This window comes from Panthera uncia, chromosome C2 (genome assembly GCF_023721935.1).
Source record: "Panthera uncia isolate 11264 chromosome C2, Puncia_PCG_1.0, whole genome shotgun sequence".
NCBI lineage: Eukaryota > Metazoa > Chordata > Mammalia > Carnivora > Felidae > Panthera > Panthera uncia.
The window spans coordinates 91,989,747-92,014,700 of record NC_064810.1 but is presented as its reverse complement, the minus strand read 5'-3'; the positions used below and the strand labels follow the sequence as shown (position 1 = coordinate 92,014,700).

The 24,954-nt window shown below is 39.5% G+C and overlaps 1 protein-coding gene across 1 annotated transcript in view; it reads left to right on the top strand.

The window, feature by feature from the left end:
* The first annotated feature begins 2,042 nt into the window (after positions 1 to 2,042).
* FNDC3B (fibronectin type III domain containing 3B) overlaps positions 2,043 to 24,954 on the top strand; it is a 363,910-nt gene continuing 340,998 nt past the window's right edge. Inside the window, exon 1 of the mRNA XM_049629594.1 lies at positions 2,043 to 2,198. The gene's annotated coding sequence lies outside the window, so the exon portion shown is untranslated. The remainder of the gene's footprint in view (positions 2,199 to 24,954) is intronic.

Sequence of the window (24,954 nt, the reverse complement as noted above, 5' to 3'; positions counted from 1 at the left end):
CAGGTGAGGTGATGGGAGGGGTGGCAGGAAATTGTGGGCATCCGCATCGGGCTTCTAGGTTTTTGTGGAGTAGCAGGCAGCATCATCTGAGGGCTGAGGTGAGAAGGAAGTACAAAGGAGCAAAGTAGAAGGTCTGAAGCGAACGAAGGAAAAGACTTATGACAGATGCTATGGAGGCTGAAGGAACATGCTGACCAGGGAAGCAGGAGTTCCAGGGCAGTGCTGATGGCCCAGGTGACATGGAAATGAATTTGGACTACATGTTTCCGGAAAATTGGGTGATTTTCTCCAGCAGTACTCCCTAACCCAGAGCATGAAAAAGGCAGACAGCTATGGATGGAAGAGTTCTGCCTGAAATCTTGGAGGAAAAGTCAACTTAAGGATGCTGCAGGGGAAGCACAAAGTTTAGGAGTGAGCCAGGTTTCCAGAAGGTGGAGGCATTTCGTGGAGAAGTGGAAGGTGCATGTGATCGCCTTCCAAAAAGAATATGGAAATGCTCTGGAGGAGAGGAGGAGTGGAGTTCGGGTTAGGGAAAAGGAAACCCATAACAGAGGAGTGAAATGGGAGAAGACAGTTGTCCCAGGAGAGTCACACCTTGGCCAAGGACCAGGGAAGGCAATAAGATAGAAGAAATGGTGGGCTTAGCTGACAACCAGGTGTGGCCCCAGAGTAAAAGCCCAGCAGTCATCTGGGTAGCTAGGAAAATCTCAGGCCTCTGTGAAAGAGTGAAGCCAGGCTTGCATTGATTGTCCTGTCAGGGGAACCCTGGCCCCTTCCGCAGGCCTGTTGGTTAGCTGGTTCCTGTGACACTCCTGTTACAAACCACAGGGACTGGGACACTCTAGTGCCTTTGGAAGGAGTAAGCCATGTGTGGTTCAAAGGTGCTTTGTTCTCTTTAGCTGTCACCTTGTGTGGTGAGTAGTAGTATTTCCTATTCACAGGTGAGGCTCAGAGAGTTGAAGAACTTGCTCCAGGCCATCAGCAAATAAATGGGAGAGGGAGGATGAAGCAAGCATTTTCTCCAAGTTCAGTGTTCCTTCAAATTACAGTCCTCCATGCTATAGGACTATCAATCGCTCAATCACTTCAAACCATACGGGGAGGTGCAATGGTTGTAATATTTTTGAAAGTAATAAACTGATCTATTTTGATCCTAATGAACTCCCAACGTGTAGGTGCTCCTGATTCACACACTAGATAGGTTGTCAACAAGGGGTGAATACTGCCCATCTTAGGGATGTTGCAGGGGCACTTTTGATTGTCACATTGACTATGAAATGCTGCTGGCATTTAGTGGGTGAAGGTCAGGAATGCTGAGATGTTCAGCAATGCCTGGGACGGTCCTACCTAACAACAGAACACCCACCTACAACAGTTGTCTTACCCCACATGTCAATGCTGCACCCATTGAAGAACGCTGGCAGAACTATGTGTAGCCAGCCTCCAAGATGGCCCCTGTTGATCCCTACCTCCTGGTATTCACACCCTTCTCCTGTCCCTCCCACAATCACTCTAGAGGAGGGTTGGTCTTTGTGACCAGCAGACTATGGAAGAAGTGATACTATGTCACTCCTGGGTTAGGTTATCTTGGATCAACGCTCTGGGGGAAGCCATATGATGGGAAGCCCTACTGAAAGGCCCACCAGTAAGGAACTGAAACCTCCTTCCAGCAGCCACATGGGTGAGCTTGGAAATGAATCCTCCAGTCCCAGTCAAGTCTTTAGAGACTATAGTCCTGGGTGCAGCTTGATGGCAACCTACCCAGCTGAGCTACTTTTGGATACTTGACCCTCAGATACTGTGTGAGATTATAAAAGTCTATTGTTTTAATTACTACATGGGGGGGGGGTAATTAGTTCATAGCAAGACTTGATTTGATAGCCACACACAGTAGGTTCAGTTCATAGGGATCTCACATGAGCAATAAGAATGGTAACTCAGGATATGACATAAAGGGAGTTTGTGACTCCCTAAAGAGAAAGGGGAAGTGGGGGCTCATTGGGGAGGAGTTGAGAAGATAAGAGAGGGAGAAGAAAAGAAAGCATTCAGATATTTGGGTTCTAGCTTCTTCCTCCAGACCTACTGCAAGTGGTTGTGCAATCTCCTGCTGCACCCAGATACCTGGCAAAGGAACCAAGTAAGAAGGTCTCTCCAGGCCTTGTCTCTCCACTCACCAAGCTTTGCAGCCCGGCCCAAAGGTATATTCACCTGAGGAGCGTCATTTTCTAATTGTCACCAAGAATCTCTATGGGCTAGTCATCTCCATGCCTACTTTTGGATCAAGATAATGAGAAATGGGGAAATGGAGACAATCAGATATGTTTAGAGGTTTTCCAGAGCAGGGGCCCTTTCCTAACTTTTTTGGATACACATTGTGATGATTTCAAGTTCCTTAGGAGAAACCCAGCTTTAACATGGCACCATCCAGGCTGGTTGGAAATAGCTGAGGAACAGGTCCAGGTGGTGAGAAGCCAGAGAAGTGCCCCTAAGGTCTCCCTTGGCTGCTATGTGAAGTTCCCACATGACCCTTGTCAGGGATGACCGAGTAGAGAGCCAGTGGCCAGCCAGGAGGTTGCTGGGGCCTGGGGTAAGAATGGGCTTTCCCAACCATGTTGGCTCTGGACGTAACCAGAGGATCTGCAGCACCAGCAATAGTCTAGGCCTTGGCTGAATCAAGAGAATGCCAATTTCGTAACCAGAGATTTCAGTGGCAGATGTCAGCAGGGTATGCCTATAACCAGGAGGGATAAGGGCCATCATCCTGGAGGCCATCAAGGGCCTATTTTAATCCAACAGCTCTAGGAGAGCTCAAGGACCAGCACCCCCTCTCCCAGCCTCACCTCCAGGACCATTAAAAGAAGACCTGAGTGGTGGGGAGGGTATCCAGAAACAATGAATATTTACCCAAAATACACAAATTACCAAAGAGCCTGTTTTTAACTGAAAGACATTAAAATCTCTTTAACTGACAAGTTTATGCCTCATCCCAGCGGCTCGTGGAGCAGACTAGAGAGCTCTAGAGAGCTCTAAGAAATAGTTTGAAGAGAAATTTGCTAAACCTTTTTTTTTTTTTTTTCACTTTCCAATTTGTAGTGAGTTACATTTTTGCCCCCACGGAAACATCAATGTAGTAATTGCAGCAATAGCCTGATTCTTTCCCTCTGAAATTTTTTAGAAAGAAAACACTGAATACAAATGCAGCATTCACTTTCCTACCAATCATATCCCCTGTGCATGCAGTCACCCCAAAGCATAGCGTCTAATGTGAATATGAGCAATACTATGGATCCTAAACTTCAAATAACTTGACCATTGACTACAGTAGAAAAATTGTTTCCTAATAAAATGCTGAAAAGCTCTCAAAGAATAATAAATTTAAGGGTACCTAGCTGGGTCGGTCAGTAGAGCCTGTGACTCTTGATGTCAAAGTTATAAGTTTGACCCCAGGCTGGGTGTAGAGATTATTGATAAAAATAAAATCTTTAAAAAATAAACAAAGAAATAAAAATAAAATACTGAAAAAAATAAGTTTTCCTAAAATGGTAGAAGTCAGGAGTCTAAGTACCTACAAAGCTGTCTTCCATTCCGTAGCAGAATACAAACAGGATGAGAAAGAGATAAACTGGGGAAGAGGATAACCCCACTTCTCGGCATTTATCCTCATTTTAATTTTGCCTCCTTATTCTCCACTTACATATTATATTCTTCCACTTTCTTTTAAACAAAGCTGTGTTGTTTTTTTAATTTATTTTTGTTGTTGTATGATTTTTAATTTTTTTAATGTTTATTTTTGAGAGACAGAGAGACAGAGAGAGAGAGAGAGAGAGAGGGAGAGGGACAGAGAGAGGTGGAGACAGAATCCAAAGCAGGCTCCAGATTCTGAGCTGTCAACACAGAGCCCAATGCAAGTCTCGAACTCGTGAACCGCAAGATCATGACCTAAGCCAAAGTTGGACACTTAACCGACTGAGCCACCCAGAGGCCCCTCTTCCAGTTTCTTTTAAAACCAAGGAATGATCTTTCTCAAATTGAGGTCAACAGACTGTCAAGGGGATCAAGTTGTTCTTGCTCTAACTCTGTAGAAAGAGGGCAGATATGAGAGCAGGCCAATGAACAACCAAAGAAAATTAAATCTGTGGATGTGTAGGGATCCAAAGACACTCCCAAAGCTTGGACGGTCCATCTTCCTACTGGACTTGGAGTCACCATATGAGGGTGTGAACCCCAGTTTTGCTGTTTACTTCCTTTGTAAGTAAAGGAAGCTCCTTGTAGGAGTTCTTGAACTACTTTACATCTCCACTTTCTCACCTCTAAGATGGATATTATAATATTAATACCACCTACATCACCAAGTTGCTGTGAGAATTCAAGGAGATAACATGCATGAAATTCATATTATTTGAGGGCAGTGTCCCAAATCACCACTGGTATCACACAGAAAGTATTACAGTGCTATGCAGCTTACATACAAAGCAAGAAATAACTCTTCCTGTCCCTTCTCTCACCATTTACCTCCCCAGCAAAACAAAGAAAATTGAAGCTTCAGAGAATGTGGTTGCCAGAACCAGCATCCAAATGGTGCACAAATTAGCAACCAGCAATTGTTCCCAGGGTTAACAAGTCCATACTAAGGAATCTACGTCATCAGTAACAAAACCCTAAGGCAAACACAGACACCCCTGGACAGGCCAGATGACAGGAGAAAATACAGGCCAGGCCCTTTCTAGCTGAGGTTCATCAACAGTTCCTTAACGTGAAGGAACCAAGGGGTGGTAACAAAACCCTATTACCTTTAGACCCTTGCTGCTGAAGTGCAATCTACCGACCGGCCCCAGCAATATCACCTGGGAGCTTGTTGGAAACTCAGCATCTCAAGCCCTGCCCCAGACATACTGAACCAGAATCTGCAACTTGACACAATCCCCAGGTGAGCTGTTTGCACAGTACAGTCTGAGAAGCACTGTTCTGGAGTTCACTGGACAGAAGCATGGGAGATAGTATATGTAGTTCTCAACCTGTGTTTCTGAGTGTTCATAAGATTTCCGATGATAGAACCCCTCTGGGTATTGTTACACAGAAATCTCATGCAGGGGAACTCTACCTGGCTATTACCAAAGATTTGGATATGTAGATAAGCAAAAAGATAAGTAGCACCCTCAGGTTTTACGTCTTACTAATTTTTTCTCATGTTTATTCATTTTTGAGGGGGGGGGAGGGGCAGAGAGTGAGGGAGACACAGAATCCGAAGCAGGCTCCAGGCTTGGAGCTGTCAGCACAGAGCACAATGCGGGGCTTGAACTCATGAATTGAGATCATGTCCTGAGTCAAAGTCAGACGCTCAACTGACTGAGCCACCCAGCTGCCCCACTCAGGCTTATGTCTTAAATGCGTATCCATGCCTCGGGGATGCTTCATGCTACCAAGAGCACCTACTGAGTATCCTAGTAAGAATTTAATTTTGGACATTGAGCATTCATCCAAAAATCACTTATTGGACACATATTATGGGCAGGGTTCTATTCTTAGAGGAATAACCAAACCTGGAGTAAGTAATCTTTCCTTTCAACTTAAACTACACCAGCCCATAAAAGCCAAAATCTAGACATAATTGAAAAGCTTTTAAATGAAGAAATTTATAGAATTTTACTCTTCTGTTTCCAAAACTGAAAAATAAAGTTAACAGAAAAATAAAATTTTTGTAGGAAAAATATTAGAAACCCTAAAATATATACTTCAAATATATTTTCTCGTCAGTGCACATGAGCAAGCTGGGGTCAGGAAAAGGAAGAAAAATGCACAAAAGAAGGAAGAAGCAGGGAAGCTCAAAGAAAGCAAATAAAGGATGAGATAGTGAGAGATGAACAGAAGAGAGACAGGGAGGGGCGCCTGCATGGTTCAGTCAGTTCAGCGTCTGACTCTTGATTTGGGCTCGGGTCATGATCTCACAATTTCATGGGTTCAAGCCCCGCATCAGGCTCTGTGCTGACAGTGCAGAACCTGCTTGGGATTCTCTCTCTCTCTCTCTCTCTCTCTCTCTCTCTCTTTCTCTGCCCACCCCCCCTCCCCCACCGGTGGTGTCTCAGCCACTCTCAAAATAAATAAATAAATAAATAAATAAATAAATAAATAAATAAATATCTAAAAAAGGAAGAAAAAGAAGACAGAGAGAGAGAGAGAGAGAGATACAGAGAAAGTGAGGCAGACACAGGTGCAATGGTGTGTGAGATTTCAGACAAGTTAGAATTGCCACACCTGACACTCATTTGAGTTCATAGTAAGAGATCATTTCCTGTCACTTCCCTTTGTAAGATTCTGTACTGCCTAACTATCCATGGCTCTTTACCTCCTTATCAAATATTGTTAACTCTAAAATTGAGGGGTGCAGCAGCCCTTTTGTGCTTAGAGGTACTCAAGTATCACCTCTAATTGTGAAAGGAGGATTAATTTATTATCAACAAAAATAATTTGTAGAGTTCCGATATTTGGTGTGCTCTGTAGGACCTGCTCTAAGGACCTTGCCATCTAATTAACCATCAGTCGTCAAAGCAATGATAGAACTAAACTGGATCTGCACACTATGACAACCAGGCTAATAGTTGTCTACTCTTCCCTAAAAGATATCCAGGAATAGAGGTGACATCTCAACAAATTAATATGAAATTGACAGTTAAGGTATTCGTCAGAAATCTAGAACTTATTTTATATTATTTATTTGAGAGAGAGAGATGGAGAGCATGAGCAGGGGAGGGGCAGAGGGGTGGGAGGAGAGAGAATCCCAAGCAGGTATCAGCTGTCATGCTCTCAGCACAGAGCCCAACTCAGGGCCTGATCCCAGGAATAGTGAGATCATGACCTGTGCTGAAATCAAGAGTCGAACACCTAACCGACTGCACCACCCAGGCACTCCTGGAATTTATTTTAATAAAAGACCATGTTGGGCACCTGGGTGGCTCAGTCAGTTGAGCGTCCAACTTCAGCTCAGGTCATGATCTCACAGTCTGTGAGTTCAAGCCCCGTGTCGGGTTCCGTGCTGACAGCTCAGAGCCTGGAGCCTGCTTTGGATTCTATGTCTCCCTCTCTCTCTGCCCCTCCCCTGCTCATGCTCTGTCTCTCTCTGTCTCAAATACAAATAAAAACGTTAAAAAAATAAAAAATAAATAAAAGACCACGTCAAGCTGTCTGAAGTGAAAATCAATGGTTTTATTATCCATGAGCATAAAAAATCTTGCTTTTTTTCACTTGTAAGATAGAAATGTTTATTCTTGTCAAGGCTTACATTGCTTCTAGGATAAAGTAATGCAGAGAAGAGAGGCACATAAACTCATGCAGATCCAGTTTATACTTCTGCATTGTGACAGTAATGTGCAAGGAAGCAGAGACTAGTGAACTCGTAAATATAGAACAATTTGAGATTTTGCACACAAGTTATTCTAGAAATGCCAAAATACCTCGTTTACAACAAACCAAGAATTTAAATGTTGGTTGTTCCTGTTCACCAGTACACAGAAAACACAGAGTGAAAGGCTTTCACATTTCAAATAACATACACTCAGGGAGCAACAGGATTCATCTTGCTCTAAAAGGCAAAACGACTTAGTTGGTTGTGAATGGAAATAAAATATGGCTGCGTATAGAAAGCAGAAAACATAACTTTTAGGGAGATAATCTGCTTTTTAAAAGATGAGCATATGGGGGTGCCTGGGGGCTCAGTCGGTTGAGTGTCCAGCTTCGGCCCAGGTCATGATCTCACATGTCATGCATTCGAGCCCCGCATCGGGCTCTGTGCTGACAGCTCAGAGCCTGGAGCCTGCTTTGGATTCTGTGTCTCCCTCTCTCTCTGCCCCTAACCCACTCATATTCTGTCTCTGTCTCTCTCAAAAATAAATAAGCATTAAAAAAATTAAAAAATAAAAAGATGAGCATATGATTCTGCAATGATGACATAGAAACTGAAGTGTTATTTCCTAGTCCTTATTACATTTCAGCTGTCCCTGAAACTAAAGTAATGGAAAAATTGTATTTCTATGTACAAAGTGACTATAAATTATCCATTCATTACAGAACATTTTACCCCTTATCTATTTAGATACAATTATAGCCTTGCTCTCCAGCGTTTTAGAAAACAGGATGTTGGTTAATAAAAATTCCAGTGAAAAGTAAGTATTCATTTTCTCTGAGCTTGTCTTGCTCCTATTTTGTCCCTTATTTCTTTCCTCCTAAATTGGGCAAAAGATGTGTCCCAGTTATCTAACTTTTCTTTCTGAAATCTAGCCGGAGCAATAAATAACTCTCTAACTAAAGTTTCCACTCTTTTTATAGTCTTCTGACATTGTCATTCAGTAAAAAGTTTTATATGATGGACTATCAGATGGGCTGAAACTAGATAGATTAGTAAAATACTATATAATAGCATCTGGCTGTGATTGCACTTTTAAAAATATAGTAGACACATGCGTATTTGATCTATGTCTGCTATATATGTATATAATTTCTTCTAGACTGTGAGCTCTGTGAGGGTAGTGACTGAGCCTGTCTTGTTCACTTCTGTAATGCCAAAACACAGCATAGTTTCTAGAATATAGCAAGTATGTGGTGCATTTATTCACTCATTGGTTGTCTTTATTGAGCGCCTAACTCTGTTCCAGGCACTGTTTCTAGATGCTGGGGATATAGGATTAAAAAAGAAAGAGGGAAAGAAAGCTTCTGCTCTCGTGGTGTTTTATTCTAGCAGGGATCTACAAGCAAACAAATGAGTAAAACATATAGCCTACACTTTGAGAAAAAAATAAAGCTGCATAAGGGAGGTAAATTGAGGAGTATGAGATGCTACCAGATACTGGGTGTTTATAGCAAAAACTGCACTACCTAGGTCCTCCTACCGGGGGAGACATTCATTCCTGCCCCCTCCCCCCCGACTCCTACCCGCCAGCTACCGTGAATATTGGCAGCTGACAGGTCACAGCTGAGTTCTCTCCAGGACCTGCTCTCTGTAGGAGGAAACTGCCTTGCTCAAGGTTATGTCCCTCCTGGGGGTAGCCTGCATCCAATAACTGGCTCATGCAGTGGTTCAGATCTCTTTTGCCTCAACTGGAACAATTCTGAGGGTCCATCCCAGCTCTAATGCTCCTTGTAGGATCAGCTGAGGACTCTGTCGTCACTGCCTTAGTAGTTCGGCTTTCTCCCACTTCTCAGTGCTGCCTCCTTCATCCCCATCCATCACAGGTACCGGCCCCAAATACACTCCCCCCCCCCCCCGCATCTCCTCATGTAAATCTCAGAGTCTCAGAGTGAGCAAGGGGGAGAGTGGCATTTGGATTTTCTTCCAATTAGAGTTGTCAAATACATACTTGGTATGTGATTCTGGAGCTCAGGGAAGAAGTAGAGTATATAGATTTGGAAGTTGTCAGTAGTAGTTAAATCCATAGGACTGGATAAAATTCAGCCAGGAAGTAAGTGTAAATAGAGAATAAAAGAGACCCAGTGATGGATTTTGAAGCCCTCCAACACTTAGTGATTAAGAGAGATGGAAAGAAACAGCAAAGAAAATGGAAAAGAAACAGCTATTATAATAGCAGAATCGTGGAATGGCGTCCTGGCAAGCAACTCCTGGAAATGCTCCAAGGAGAAGAGAATGATTAGCTGGGTCAAATGCTATAGACGTATCAAACTGAAAACTGAACTGGTGATTAGATTTGGCAACATGGAGGTCACTGACGACAAGAGTGGTTTCAGTGAAATGGTGGTACAGTGAAATGGTATAACAGTAGAATGTGTATAACATGTCTTAGTCAAGATTTATTCGATGCCTGTTATATTAACTGGCTATATTTATATTTCTTCCATATTTGAAAGGGTAGGTTATTTGTATTCCCAGTGCCTAGAACAAATACCTGGCATGTAATATGTGCTCAATGCATATTTTTTGAATCAATGAGTCACTTGGTGCCATTTTTATATGTACCCAAGCTTCATTGACCTTAAGAGTATAGAATTTTTAACATGAAAAGAGATTATAATCTTTCCACCTAATTCAACTACCTCTTTTTACAATCTAGCAAGCCATAGCCTTCAGATATCGCCACATAGCTGAGTTGGGACCAGAATTCAAATCTCTGAAGCTGAGTTCTTCATTTTAGCCCCTGCAACATTCTGAGATATGAAAATGTTTGCTTTTGTGTAACTCTATGGACGTACAATCACCTTCAGTTCAAATTAGAGAAAAAGCAAAAAAATTTTTTTCATGGTGTTCAAATAGTTATTCACCTAATCCCTTAGTGAGACTTCTTAATGCTTCTAAATAGAGTTCATTGTGTGGGGCGCCTGGGTGGCTCAGTTGGTTAAGCGTCTGACTTTGGCTCAGGTCATGATTTCCTCGTGGTTCTTGAGTTTGAGCCCTGTGTCAGGCTCTGTCCTGACAGCTCAGAGCCTGAAGCCTATTGCGCATTCTGTCTCCCTCTTTCTCTCTGCCCCTCCTCCATTCATGCGTGTGCGTGCTCTCTCAAAAATAAACACTTAAAAAGTTTTTAAAAACTAGAGTACGTTGTGTGAAACTTTATGATTAAAAAATTTACTTTGTAATTCTGTATTTTTATTTGATAAAACACTAAGGGGTCTAGGAGTCTGTGCTAAGGGTTTCCATATTACTTCAAAAACCCAAAAAATTACCCTTTGGGAAAAAAACCAGCATGGGATTTAGGTTCTATTGTCTCATTCTAAGCAAAAAGTTACCTAGCCTGATTCTTTTCAGATGAATCTTTAATAGAGCAATATAACATAAACCTTACCTAAGTGATGAATCTCTAAATTCTACTCCTGAAACCATTATTACACCTAATGTTGACTAACTTGGATTTAAATAAAATTAAAAAAAAAAAACATAAACCTTATCATTCAAACAAACTTTAAAGCTTTTTCATGCACATGGTGATTCTCTCGAAAAATGATTTTAGATGAAGCATTGCGAACTGAAATAGATTTCCGTTGTACTAGTCACTTGTACTCAGAAGGGTCTACTTCATTTTCAAAGACTCTAAGTATTTAACATCAAAAACCAGACAGTAAAAGTGCAGTATTGTGAATGTCCTAATTTATTTTATAGAGACAGATTTTGAATGTCATACTCAGAAAAACACTACTTGTGGGTAATATCATTGAATGAGGCTTTGGCAGAAACTTCAAAAAGAAACTGTCAAGTGCAGAAAAATAGAACCTAGAATAATAAAACTTTATTCTGGTCAGTTTTACTAATCTATACTGCTGATGAAGGTGCCAAAATCGAAAGCATAATTTACCTGTCCCATTGGCTAATATGTTATAGGTTTTTTCCCTGGAAGTGTCAGATCGACTGAGAGAAAACAGAAAACATCAACTGTATTCAGTTTGGTCATGGAGATAATGAGTAAGCATGAAGTAAGTCTATTTGCTTTGAGTCTTCACAGGCCAAGACAAAAAGAAAGGAAGCCATTGTGTAGATCATTCAAACTTCAAAACCCACCAGGGAACAAAAACAGGGTTTTAAAAATGATTCAGTGTATTTCAGTAAAATTAATTTTATTTTATTTTATTATTATTTTTTTAAATTTTTTTTAACGTTTATTTATTTTTGAGACAGAGAGAGACAGAGCATGAACGGGGGAGGGTCAGAGAGAGGGAGACACAGAATCGGAAACAGGCTCCAGGCTCCGAGCCGTCAGCACAGAGCCCGACGCGGGGCTCGAACTCACAGACCGCGAGATCATGACCCGAGCTGAAGTCGGCCGCTTAACCGACTGAGCCACCCAGGCGCCCCTAATTTTATTTTATTTTTAAAGTTTACTTATTTATTTAGAGAGAGAGAATGAGAGCACAAGCTGGGGAGGGGCAGAGAGAATGAGAGACAGAATCCCAAGCAGGCTCCATGCCACCAGTGCAGAGCCCGATGCAGGGCTCAAACTCACAAACCGTGAGATAGTGACCTGAGCCGAGCTGGAGTCGGACACTTAACTGACTGTGCCACCCAGGTGCACCAATAAAGTTTATTCTATACAAAATAAAAGATTCATTTGTAACTACCTAATGTAATTAATTCATTTGGGCCAGGATACAAAATGCACTGAATGAAACCCATTTGGGGAACAGGATATTCATCTGGCCTCAAAGAAGCATCTCATATATCCGTTATTAAGTATAATAGGAAATGGTATTTTTATGAGGGACAGATGCAAAAGACACTCACATATTCATACACATATATGCATAAATACATACCTTAAAAAAATTTTACATACTTCTCTACAACTTGCTTTTCTCAGGCAGTAGTGCCTGAAAGAATTTCTAACTCAACTAGTATCTCTTTCTCTAACTTGCTATCTCTATCTTTTTCAGTGTGGTTGTGGATATAGCGTGACTGTTTGAACAAGTTTCTCCATTGAGGTGCATTTTCCTTTTCCCCTCTAATTTGCCACCTCTATGGACAATGCTATAAAATAAGCATCCTTGTACATATTTCACATGTGCTGATCCTTCGTTTCTGTGAAATTACCATCTAAGAATGGGGCGAAAATGTGTCTGTATCTTACATTAGTGCATTACCAAATTGCTTTCCAATGGCCCGATAACAGTTTGAGGTATTTCCACAGGAAATAGGAGATTGTTACTCTTAATCGTATTCCCACCAACAATAGATACTATTGCTCTATAATTTCCCCACTTTGATGGAGTAGAAAATGATACCTGATTGATGCTTTAATCTGCATTCTCTCATCGTGCTTCAGTTTATGCATATACTTATTTTATCTATCTATCTATCTATCATCTATTTATTGACCATTTGTCTTTGCTTTTCATATTCTTTGCCTATTTTTCTTTTGGATTGTTTGCCATTTTCTTATTAACATCTAAGATTAGCTTGCATTATCAGAAAAAATTCGTGTTTTGTCAGCTTCTGATAATTTTCTTCAAATATATTATTTTCTCAGTTCATATAATTTATGGCATCCTTGGCCAAAAATTTTACAAATTTTTAAAATAAATATATGTTGATATGACATATAGAAATATACTTTAGGATTTCCTATCTTAGTTAACAATGCTTGCCATACCCATGGAGGGAGAAAAATGATTTTTCAGTTTTCTTTATATAAGTTCTTCTCCTTCTTTGTCTAATATATACCTAGGGGCGCCTGGGTGTTTCAGTCAGTTAAGTGGCCAGCGGTAAGCTCAGGTCACGATCTCGCAGTTTGTGAGTTCGAGCCCTCCGTTTTACGTTGGGCTCTGTGCTGACAGCTCAGAGCCTGGAGCCTGTTTCGGATTCTGTGTCTCCCTCTTTCTCTGCCCCTCCCCTGCTCACTCTCTGTCTCTCTGTCTCATAAAAATAAATAAGTGTTAAAAATTTTTCATAAATATATATCTAAATTTTTCACTTTTTATTTTTTATAATAGTTTTATTGAAGTGCAACGTAAGTGTACAATTTGTTGTTTTTAATGAATTTATACAATTGTACGTCCACCACCACCATACATTTCCAGAACATCTTCTTCACCCTGAAATGTTGCCTCTGCCCATTCAGTCAATCCCTTCTTTGATCTCAGCTCTTGGCAACCACTGATCTTTCTGACTACATATTTGCCTTTTCGGAAATTTTCATATAAACAGAATCATACAGTACGTGTTTTTTGTTTGTTTATTTCTGGATTCATTTTCTTAGTTTAATATTATTGAGGTGGTATTAGTTTCCTGAGGTTGGCACAACAAATTACTGCCAGCCAGGTGGCTTAAAACAAATTCATTGTCTCACAATTCTGGAGGCCAAGTCCAAAATCAAGTTATCAGCAATGCTGCACTCCCTCTGGAGGCTCGCAGGGAGAATCTTGCTTTGCCTCTTACAGCTTCTGCTGGCATTCCTTGGCTAGTGGCCACATCACTCCCTTCTCTGTCTCGGTCTTAATCTCACCTTCTTCTGTGTATGTGTGTCTTTCAAATCTCCTGCCTTTCTCTTGTAAGGACACCTGTCACTCCCTTGTCATTAGATTCAGGGCCCACTTGCATAAAGGATGTTCTCTTCTTCTTGAGATCTGTAAATGAATTATATCTGCAAAGAGTCTTTTTCCAAATAAGGTAACACTCACAGGTTCCAGAAACAAAGATGAGGACAATATTTTGGGGAGGCCACCATTCAACTCACTACACAGGTTAATCCATGGTTTGGCATTTATCAGTGCTTCATTCCTTTTTATTGCCAAATAACTTTCCATGGTGCAGATGCACCATATTTTTTATCCATTCATCAGCTGATTGACATTTGGATTGTCTCTGCTTTTTGGCCATTATTATGAGCAATACTGCTATGAACATTCACATGTGAGATTTTGGTGGACAGGTTTTCAATTCTCTTGGCCATATATCTAGAAGTGGAATCGCTGAGACTTATAGTTACTCTGTATTTAATCTTTTTAGACATTGCCAAATTTTGTTCTAAAGTGACTATACCATTTTACATCCCATCATCAATTGATAAGGGTTCCAGTTTCTCCATTGCCTCTCCAACATTTGATATTAGCTGTCTTTTTCATGACAGTCATTTTAGTGGATTCGAAGTGGTATCTCATTGTTGTGATTTTATTCTGTGTATTTCCTAGCTCTGTCCACTTAGATAACCTAGACACAGTGATATAGTGATATCTCAGTAGCAATAAGCCACACCTACTACCCAGATCTTGGCTTCTAAAAAACTTTCTTTTAAAGCAAATCATGCTTTCCTAGGGAAATGACTGATTTCAAGGCCAATGCAGCAAAATAAAAGATAAGGCTGGCACATCTTGCTATGAGAGAATATAAGGGTACGATCATAGAAAGATATGGATCTGCCCGAGAGACATAGAAACAGGCTTGTGAGTGATCCCACTGGACAAAATATGGAACAATCTGATCATCAAAATAAATAACAGTAAGGGATGGTAAACCATTGAGTAAAATAGGAATTCTTTAGTCTACACTGATACAAATAAATAAATAAATAAACAAATCAGAAGAAAAGCTCTTCCTCGCAGTAGAATGCTAACCAATAAATGTAGAAGAAATTATCAAATTCTCCACTTAACCATCATCACAAAAATAAACAATCTAGACAAAAGCATTGCAAGAAACTAGTAAGTGAAAGTTGGACAAGGAACAGGATATTTACTAGTTATCTGAGTATCTTCCTGCAAAAGAATGTATTAATTACAAAGAGAAAAAGAGAAATTCTATAGTGGAGAAGTCTAGGCAATGCCACCTTTCTCTGGTAAGCAAACTATCAGGTGTGGGCAGATCAACATCGAATACCACCCAAGGGGATGCAACATCACACATCACTCTGTGCTGTTCCTGCCAAAGATGCATAATCCACATGTAATCGTGAAGACACATCAGACAAGCCCAAACTGGGAGAGTCTACAAAATAGCTGGCCTGTGATGTCTTTGAAATGTTAAGGTCATGAGAGTCAAGAGATTGCCGAGGACCTGTTCCCAATCTGAAGAGATTAGAGACAAAGCTACGTGCAGCGCACGGCACTGGGTGGATCTTTTTCCTATAAAGTGCATTACTGGAAGAGTTGGCAAAATTTGAAAAGTGTCTCTGGGTGAAAGGTACATGAAAGTTCTTTTCACTGTTCTTGTCCTGTTCTGCGAGTTGGACATGATTTCAAATGAAAAAGAACAAAAATTATGTTGTTGGGTTTAGTGAGGGTGACTGCACTATTGGAACAAACCCTGCTTGGTCACATGGATTATTATTTGACACTCTCTTTACTGGGTTTTGGTATTAAAAATTTCCTGTCTTCATCAGATTAAGTAGAGTGCTTTCCTATATTTTTTTCTAAGATCAGGAACAGTTTCATAAATTTTTTTAATGCTTATTTGTATTTGAGAGAGACAGACAGACAGACAGACAGAACTTGAGCAGGGGAGAGGCAGAGAGACAGAAACAGAATGTGAAGCAGCCTCCAGGCTCCGAGCTGAGAGCTGTCAGCACAGAATCCGGCATGGGGCTCGAAATCATGAACCGTGAGGTCATGACCTGAACCGATGTCGGACATTTAACCGACTGAGCCACCCAGGAGCCCCTAAGATCAGGAACAGTTTAAATCGTCTTGCAATTATTTACTTTAAAGTTTTGCTAGAATTCAGATATGAAGATGCTTGATCCTGTTGCTTTTGTAAATGCTAGATCTTAAATCACTTCTAAAAACTTTGGATTATTTGAGATGCCTGGGTGGCTCAGTCAGTTAAGCACTGGACTCTTGGTCTCAGCTCATGTCTTGATCTTGGGGTTGTGAGTTCAACCCCCACAGTGGGTGTGAAGCCTACTTAAAAATGGTTTATTCAACTTTCCTGTCTTTATTTGAGTTAATTATTATATCGTTTGTTAGGTTTCAAATATCAGATTTTTAGAGAGTTGCACATAATGTCTTATTTCTTTTCTTCTCTTTGGTATTTGTACTTACGTGCTCTTTGTCATTGACAATCTTGTATATTTTTGGTTCTCCCTGCATTCCTCAACCTCAAATGAAAATTGTTTCTCCTTTTGTATGTCATTCACATCAACTGATTTTGAGCTTTTTGTTCTTTGTACTCTTTTTATTTCCTATTTCTTTATTTTCAGGCCTTGTCTTTCTTAATTCCCCCTTCCTAGTTTTTTTTTTTTTTTCTTTAGCTTTTTTTTTCTAATTTTTGTAAATATTCTAAAATTTCTATGTTTTAACATCTTTTTTCTTTATTTTTTATTTTTATTTATTTTCTTTAGAGAGAGAGAGCACGAACAGGGAGGAGGGGCAGAGGGAGAGAGAGAGAATCTTAAGCAGGCTCCACGCTCAGGGCAGAGCCGGACATGGGACCTGATCCCAAAATCCTGGGATCATGACGTGAGCTAAAATCAAGAGTCAGACACTCAACCAGCTGAGCCACCCAGGTGTCCCTAACATCTTTATTCTTTAATAATAAAAAATTTAAGGGTATTACTCTTTTCTGTGAATGGAGCTTTTACCAAGTACTATATGCCTTGGTAGGAAATATTATTTTCATTACTTTCTAGATAATCTTAAATTTTTCATTGCTTTTTTGACAGTTTTTAATATTTTTTTGAATTTAGGAGCAAGCTATGTAGGTATGTACTTCTTGATTCCGATGAAGTTAAGGTTTTTGTATCATTTTTATTTATTTCTAAATTTGCTGAATTATGACCAGAAAACCATAATTAGGTGTTCTTTAAGGGAAAACACATAATAATTTTTAGAAATCTTCCATGGAATATTAAAAAAATGGCTATTCTATGTTTGAGGAGCTGAAAGTTCGCTCTAAATCCATATACAGGTGATTCTCATTATTCCCAGTACAGTAACTACGTTCTATAAAGTGACCGTGAACACACAACCATTGCTTCTAGGGCAAAAACAGGGTTGGGCTCCTATGAGCCAACAACGTTTTTGTCAACCAATCAGTATATAACCTTCCTTTATATGCGTTTCTGTTGAAAGACATTATTTAGTGTGTATTTGTGATTCATTAGCATTGAATTCACAGCCAACAGCACAATAACTCAGGTCTGAATGGAATGTATGTACCAAGTGTAGTATCTCCATAAGGCACATTCCAGCTTTCTTGTGCTTAGGACATTAGACAGCACTTCAACACTATGCTTGGGAGCCATTTGAAACAGTGAACTCACCAACAAAAAGCATAAAAATATGAAAAACATGACACTAAATATCCTGGGGAAAAGGTTCTTGCTTGTAATACGAAAGCTGAAACAAGAAGGCAGCGTCACCTTGTTTGACTTCAGCTGTGAATGTGGCCATCAGGCAACTCAAATCTTTTGCTACTCTGCCACATGTCTGTGAATGACTGCAGAACTGTCGCAAATATTGATTTGAGGGTTGCATTTTAGCAATGAATTTTAAATGCATTTTAGCGAATGGGCAAATCCACCAATAACAGAATCCATAAGTAATGAGGATGAGCATATCTATATAAAGCAAGCATAATGATTATATTATTTAATTCGTCTATGTCTTTTTCTGTCTGTCTACCTCTATGTATGTATGTATGTATGTATGTATGTATGTATCTATCATCTATCAGAACTAGTCAATCCTGATATTCAAGTCTTTTGCTTATAGACTTAAGTATTTTTGGCTCATATAAAATATTATATATTTTATGTAACAGTTGGCACTTGGCGTTTTTAACATTTTAAAATTTTGTTTAGCTGCTATTTGCATAAAAACTTAGTATTGTTGGGGCACCTGGCTGGCTCAGTCAGTAGAGCATGAGGCTCTTAATCTCAGGACTGTGAGTTGAAGCCCCACGTTGGGCATGGAGCCTACTTAAAAAATAATCTTAGCAATGTTTTATTTTCTTCATAAATTATGCTTTTTATCATTATATAGGGTCCCTCTTTTTTCTGTTTAGAGATTTTAAACTTCAATTCCATGTTCCATAGTATTAATATTATAACACCTGCTTTGAGAGTTAACTCTCCTTTTACATTGTGTTAATGGTTACTTGCCTTTCCCAGCCCTCATAGAAAACCAAACCAATATTTCCCTGGTAGTGCATGAAAAAAAGACCGACACCAACTTTCCCCTGACTGAGAGGTTTTATTAGCCCACTACCACTCCCCACCCACGACACACAACTGGAAGAAGGCATCTACTGCAATTTCCTCCTCACTCCCCTCCCAAGAGATAAAGCCTTGGGAATATTTGTGCTTCCTTCCTCCTCATGCTCCTCCTCACCATTCTTTAGTTTTGCTGAGGTCATTTAGTTCTTTGAATCCAAGATTATTCTTGGAAGCTTCCTTTTTAGTACACTTCTCTATTTCTAGGGTCTTTATTTAGTACTTACATTACACATTCCCAAGTCAATCCTTGTTCGTTCATTTTCAATTAGTTATCACAAACTCAAGACTCACTATAGTGTTCTCTCCTGGTCAAGTCTCTGTTTTATTTGTTTGGGTTTTTTTTTTTTTTAAGTATTATGATTAAAGTGTTTTTCTAGTATTTTTCCCAGATGAGTAATGAGATGTGCGACTTCTCTGAATTCACACATATCTACAAACATCTCTCTTGTACCCTAACAAGTGAGGTATATTTTTAAGCTGGAAATGTATTCCTTTGTGCTCTAGCTTCCAGTGTTGCGAAGGAGAATTTCAGTAACAATGTAATCTTTTTCTTCTATAAATAACCTACAAGCTTCTACACAGAAAGAATGAGATTTTTTACTTTACCTTTGGAGTTCAAAAATTTTACCAGGATACAGCTAGCCATATATGTGTGTATATACACATATAAATAAATCTAATACATCTACAAATATAGATAAATGTATATGTGTATCTATAACTATCTATCTATCTATATAAATGAAAAAATTGCCATAATTATCATTCCTGCCTGAAACTTGGGGTCCTTTCTTCAACCCCAAAAAATCTTTTTTATATGCTTCATTTTGTTTTGCTTAAATATGCCCTCTCCTTCATGTGCCTCATTTTCTCCTTCTGGGACTCCAAATATTCTCGTGTCAGTTTTCTTAAACCTCTCTTTCATCTCTCTACTTATGATTTACATTTTTTTGCTCTGAGCCTGTAACATGTCTTGCATCCAGTTTCCAGGCGACTGACTAGTTGGATTTCAGCAGTTACCAATTTCTTCACCACTGATTTTATTTTTATGTTTTTAATGCTTTTTATTTTTTTGATTTTTGAGAGAGAGAGAGAGAGAGAGAGAGAGAGAGTATGAGCATGAGCATGAGCGGGGCAGGGGCAGAGAGAGGGAGACACAGAACCTGAAGCAGGATCCAGGCTCTGAGCTGTCAGCACAGAGCCTGACATGGGGCTCCAACTCACAAGCTGTGAGATCATGACCTGAGCCGAAGTAGGAAGCTGGACGCTTAACTGACTGAGCCACCCAGGTGCCCCTTCACCAGTGATTTTAAATTTAAAAATCATGTTTTTGTTGTTTTTAAATCCGGGAAGTCTGTTCTCTGTACCCCTTAGATCTCATTAGGTACTTGCATTACCTTTTCTGTTCAAGTTTAAGTTACATTCTCTGCCCTCCAGTAAGTCTAATTCATAGAGAGCCACGTTCAGCTTGTTTCTCCTCTCTCTGCTTGGTTTCTAGTGATCTGCTCATCAAGGCTCAGCTCCAGCTGCTGTTATATGTCACCCAGTGACAGTTCAGTGAATCGTGGCCTGCCTGGAAGCCTCTGCCCACGAGGACACACATGGTGACATCAGGCAGACTGTCAGCCCTGTTAAGACAGCAGAAGGAAGTCTGTCTGTGCCCCAGTTTACAGTCTCCCAGGAGAGAAGACTTGGTCTACCTGGCTAGCTCTACCTGAGAGCCAGAAAGAATGTGCACAGTCCCCGGGGCTGAGAAAATCTCTCCTGCCTAACTTCACCCATTTTATTCTTTAGCTGATGTGTATTGTCTTATTTTTCTATAATTTTATTTGTGAATTTTGGGAAGAAAATAATTTAATCTGAAATGCTACTGCCCTTTTTCTACGTTAAGCTCTCATATTCCTTAAGAAAAGACTGGACTAGAATTCCTCTGTTACCAATTGGATTTAGTGAAATTAAGGAGGGGTAGAGAGGGTTTCTGGAGGAGGAAGTGTTTCTGTTTGATATGAGGAGATATCACTTAATGGAGAAACGCTGAATTTATATTAACCTTCAGTAATGTATTGGTTTCACATGTACATTATAGAAAGATCGGGTGTAGAATTTGGAAGTGAAGCCCAGAATGCACCTATAAGTCACATGAGAACCTATTTTTAGAGAAAAAAATGTATGAAAATGATTATTGCTATGTTTATAAGTTTTGTTTTTTGGGGTGCCTGGGTGGCTCAGTCGGTTGAGCGTCCGACTTCGGCTCAGGTTACGGTCTCACGGTTCGTGAGTTCGAGCCCCGCGTCAGGCTCTGGGCTGATGGCTCAGAGCCTGGAGCCTGCTTCCGATTCTGTGTCTCCCTCTCTCTCTGACCCTCCCCCATTCATGCTCTGTCTCTCTCTGTCTCAAAAAAATAAATAAAAAAAATTTAAAAAAAAAATTTAAAAAAAAAAATAAGTTTTGTTTTTTAATATATGAATTAACATTTTAAATTAGCTTTTGAGAAAATGAAGCACAGCTAGATTGTTTTGCCAGATTGTGGCCCTTCGTACAACTTTGTTAAGAACTTCAAATTTTGTAGCCTCCAAGAAGTAATGGGATCTTAGAGAAAACATGCACTATGTTTCTTTTTTCTTTCTTTCTTTCTTTCTTTCTTTCTCTACTGTTGCTTTTTTTAAGGTGAAATTCACACAACATAAAATTTACCATTTTATTCATTTATTTTTAAGAATTTATTATTTTTAAGTAATCTCTATACTCAACCTGGGGCTGGAATTTATAATACCAGGATCAAGAGTTGCAGGCTCTATTGACTAAGCTACCTAGGCGCCCCTAAAATTAACCATTTTAGAATGAACACTTCAGTGGCATTTAGTACATTCACAATTTTGGGTAACCAGCACCTCCATCCAGTTCCAAAACATTTTCTTTTTTTTAAGTTTATTTTATCTATTTTGAGAGAGAGCGCCCGCGAGCACATGTTCAGAGAGAAGGGGCAGAGAGAGAGGGAGAGAGAATCCCAAGCAGGCTTCGTGCTGTCAGCACAGAGCCCGATGCGTGGCCCGATCTCACAAAGTGTGAGATCATGACCCGAACCGAAATCAAGAGTAGGCAGCTTAACAGACAGAGCCACCCAGGTTCCCAGTTTCAAAACATTTGCATCACCCCAAAATGAAATTCTGTATCCAGTAAGCAGTTATTCCCTAATCTCCCCTTCCCTCAGCCCCTGGTAACTACCGATCTGATTTCTGTCCTATAGATTTACCTATTCTGAATACTTCATAAAAATGGAATCATACAGTATGTGACTTTTGTGTCTGGTTTCTTTCACTTAACATGTTTTCAAGATACCTCCAACTTTTAGCGTGGATCAGGGCTTCATTCTTTTCATGGCTGAATAATATCCCATTGTATGCATGTGCCCCAATTTGTTTATCCGTTCATCCATTGCTGGATATTTGGATTGTTTCCACCTTTGGACTATTGAAAATAGTGCTGCTATGAAAATTCGTGTACAAATATTTGTTTAAGTGCCTAGTTTCAATATTTTTGGGTATCTAGAAGTGAAATTACTAGATCATATGATAATTCTATGGCTTGCTTTTTGAAGAATTCTGTTTGATTTTAATTTTGCTTAATTAGCATGTAGCACTTAACTTGAACCTCTGTTTATTTCAATTAGATCGATGAATTAACAGTTAGTAGTATAAGATTATTAGGAAAATAATGATTCATATTCCTCACCACAGTTTGTCTCATGGAGCATTTTCTCTTTCCTTATTTTCTCTAAAACTGCCTCATAAGGAATTAAAGATCCTAAGAAACCCCGCTGTTCCCAACTATACACTAAAAGATCTTCAGGGGTTGCCTGGCCAGCTCAGTCCATAGAGCATGTGTCTCTTGATCTTAGGGTCACGAGTTCTAGCCCCACGCTGGGGGTAGAGATTACTAAACCAAATTAAAAAAATAAAATAAAAAAAGTCAGATCTTCCAATATAGAATAAGAAACATGCTATTAATCAGTAAGGGATTGATAAACACCTAAACTACAAATTCCAACATTGTGTTATCAAACAAGTCCAAAGGTGGAGGGTGGGAGAGAAGCAGACAGAATAAGGAAATGTGTAAAATTTATTAAAATAATATGAAATTTTATAAAATAAAACGAAAGGCTCCTGGGTGGCTCAGTCGGTTAAGCATCCAACTCTTGACTTCTTAGTTAGTGAGTTCGAACCCTGGGATTCTCTGCCTCCTCTCTGTCTACCCTTCCCCGACTCATGCTATCTCTCTCTCTCTTTTTCAAAAATAAATAAACTTAAAAATAAAATAAATGAAATGAAATGTTAAAATTTAAACCTTGAAGTCCATGTAGTACCAGTTGATCTTAAATCCACACTCTTTGAGATAAAAACATGAGCAGGGGCAGGTGAACCTTACAGAACATAATTTTTAAGAACACCATTTTGAAATGTTTTTAACTCTTTTAACCTTTTTTGAATGTTTCTGAAAACTACACACACACACACACACACACACACACACACTAATATATACACATACTGTGGCTGTGTTTTGTGTGTGTGCGTGTGGTTTCTTTTTAAGAGAGAGCCAGCAGTCATAAGACCATATTATTTTAGAGGTGTCATGATTTAAAATTTTATTCCAATTTCCCTTTTCCCCTCATGTCTCTCCCTCTTTTTCTTTCTTTTTCCTTTCTCCTCCTCCTCCTCCTTCTCCTGCTCCTCCTCCTCTTCTTCCTCCTTTCTCTTCTTCTTCTTCTTCTTCTTCTTCTTCTTTGGTTGTTTTGAATGACAAGGAAGAAGACAAAGCAAGAGTCGTAAAGAGTGTGCTTCAGGGGAAACTCAGGGGATATAACCACCTAATTATGAATTTCCTGAATGTGCAACTCGACCAGCAGCAACTGGACATGATTAGTACAGTGGGCCTCACCTCCAGCTGTTCTGCAAAAACAAATCAGTGAAGGATTTCCAAGGCACATTTTCCTTTGGACCCGTTTTAAGTTTTAACAATGCAAACAGCACAGTGTTGCTCTTTTTTTTACGTAGGTGACAGATTGAAAAGTAGCAACCGTTTCCTCCAACAAAAGAACTAGCCTATGGAGCATATACTTGGGCTCGAGTTGAACGTGTTTGAATCTGTATAAAAACACAAAAACTGCAAATCTGTCTCCTTATATGTGGAACCAAATCTGGAAATATGTGCTCTAGAGGCAACTGTAAAATCATATTTCATTCTGGCATATGGGCCAATGATTGTGTTGTGTGAGTAATGCATATATGTAATCCATGTGGTAAGCTTCGTGGACAGAGAATAAGTCAGTGTTATTCACTGAGGCTTGGCAAGCAGGAACCATTTATTTAGAAAAATTTACATGGGCTGAAACAATGTGAAAAATGTACTGTCCAGTTTGTCAGCTTGTGAACATAGCAGAAACCAGAGTACATAGTAGATAATACTCCAATTAGCACAAAGACTGAAGGAGGAATCTCTTTTTGCTGCTTTCTAGTTTACATTTACAGAAGAATGATTCCTCTTGTGCAATCAAGGAATTTATAACTCACGCATACTAGCTTTCACCAAATCGAGAAGTTCAAATGGGTATTTGTAGGACCAGAAATCTGAAGAAAACTTCGGCAATTTGATGCACTGAGGGAAAAGCCAAAGATCTTTATAGATTTTATTGTCATTGTGCTCAGATCAATTCTTAATTGCATTTAGCTATGGCTTGTTGAGTTTCAAAGTAATCATAAAATATTTTTACTAAATGCATAGTAGCATAATTTCTACAGGATGTACAGCTCCAAGGGAGGGAATAACCAGGAAGATAAACTTAAAGAAGCCCATTAATCTTTGTGAATAGCAAGATATCATCTAGACATCAAGATTTTTTCTTAAATCCAAAGGCATTTAAAAAAGTAGAATCTTTAGATCAGAAAGGGCCTTACAAGTGATCTAGAGCAGGCAGGAGAAGAAAGCATGGGCAGTTGGTTGGGGAAATTGGGAGTGAGGGTGGATGGAACTCAAAAAGGTGAAAGGTTACCAGGGACTGGAGTTGGCAAGAGTTGAGGAATTATTGTTTAATAGGTACTGAGTTCCTGTTTGGATTGATTTTTTAAATTCTGGAAATGGATAGTGGTGATAGTTACACAACTATCTGGATGTAGTTCGTGCCACTGAAGTATGTACTTAAAACTGGCTTAAAAAATAGCTAAAATGGTAAATTCCATGTTATGTATATTTTATCACATAATACCATAATATTTTATGTTATTTATATTTTACATTTAAAAATGTAAAAAAAAAAAAAAAA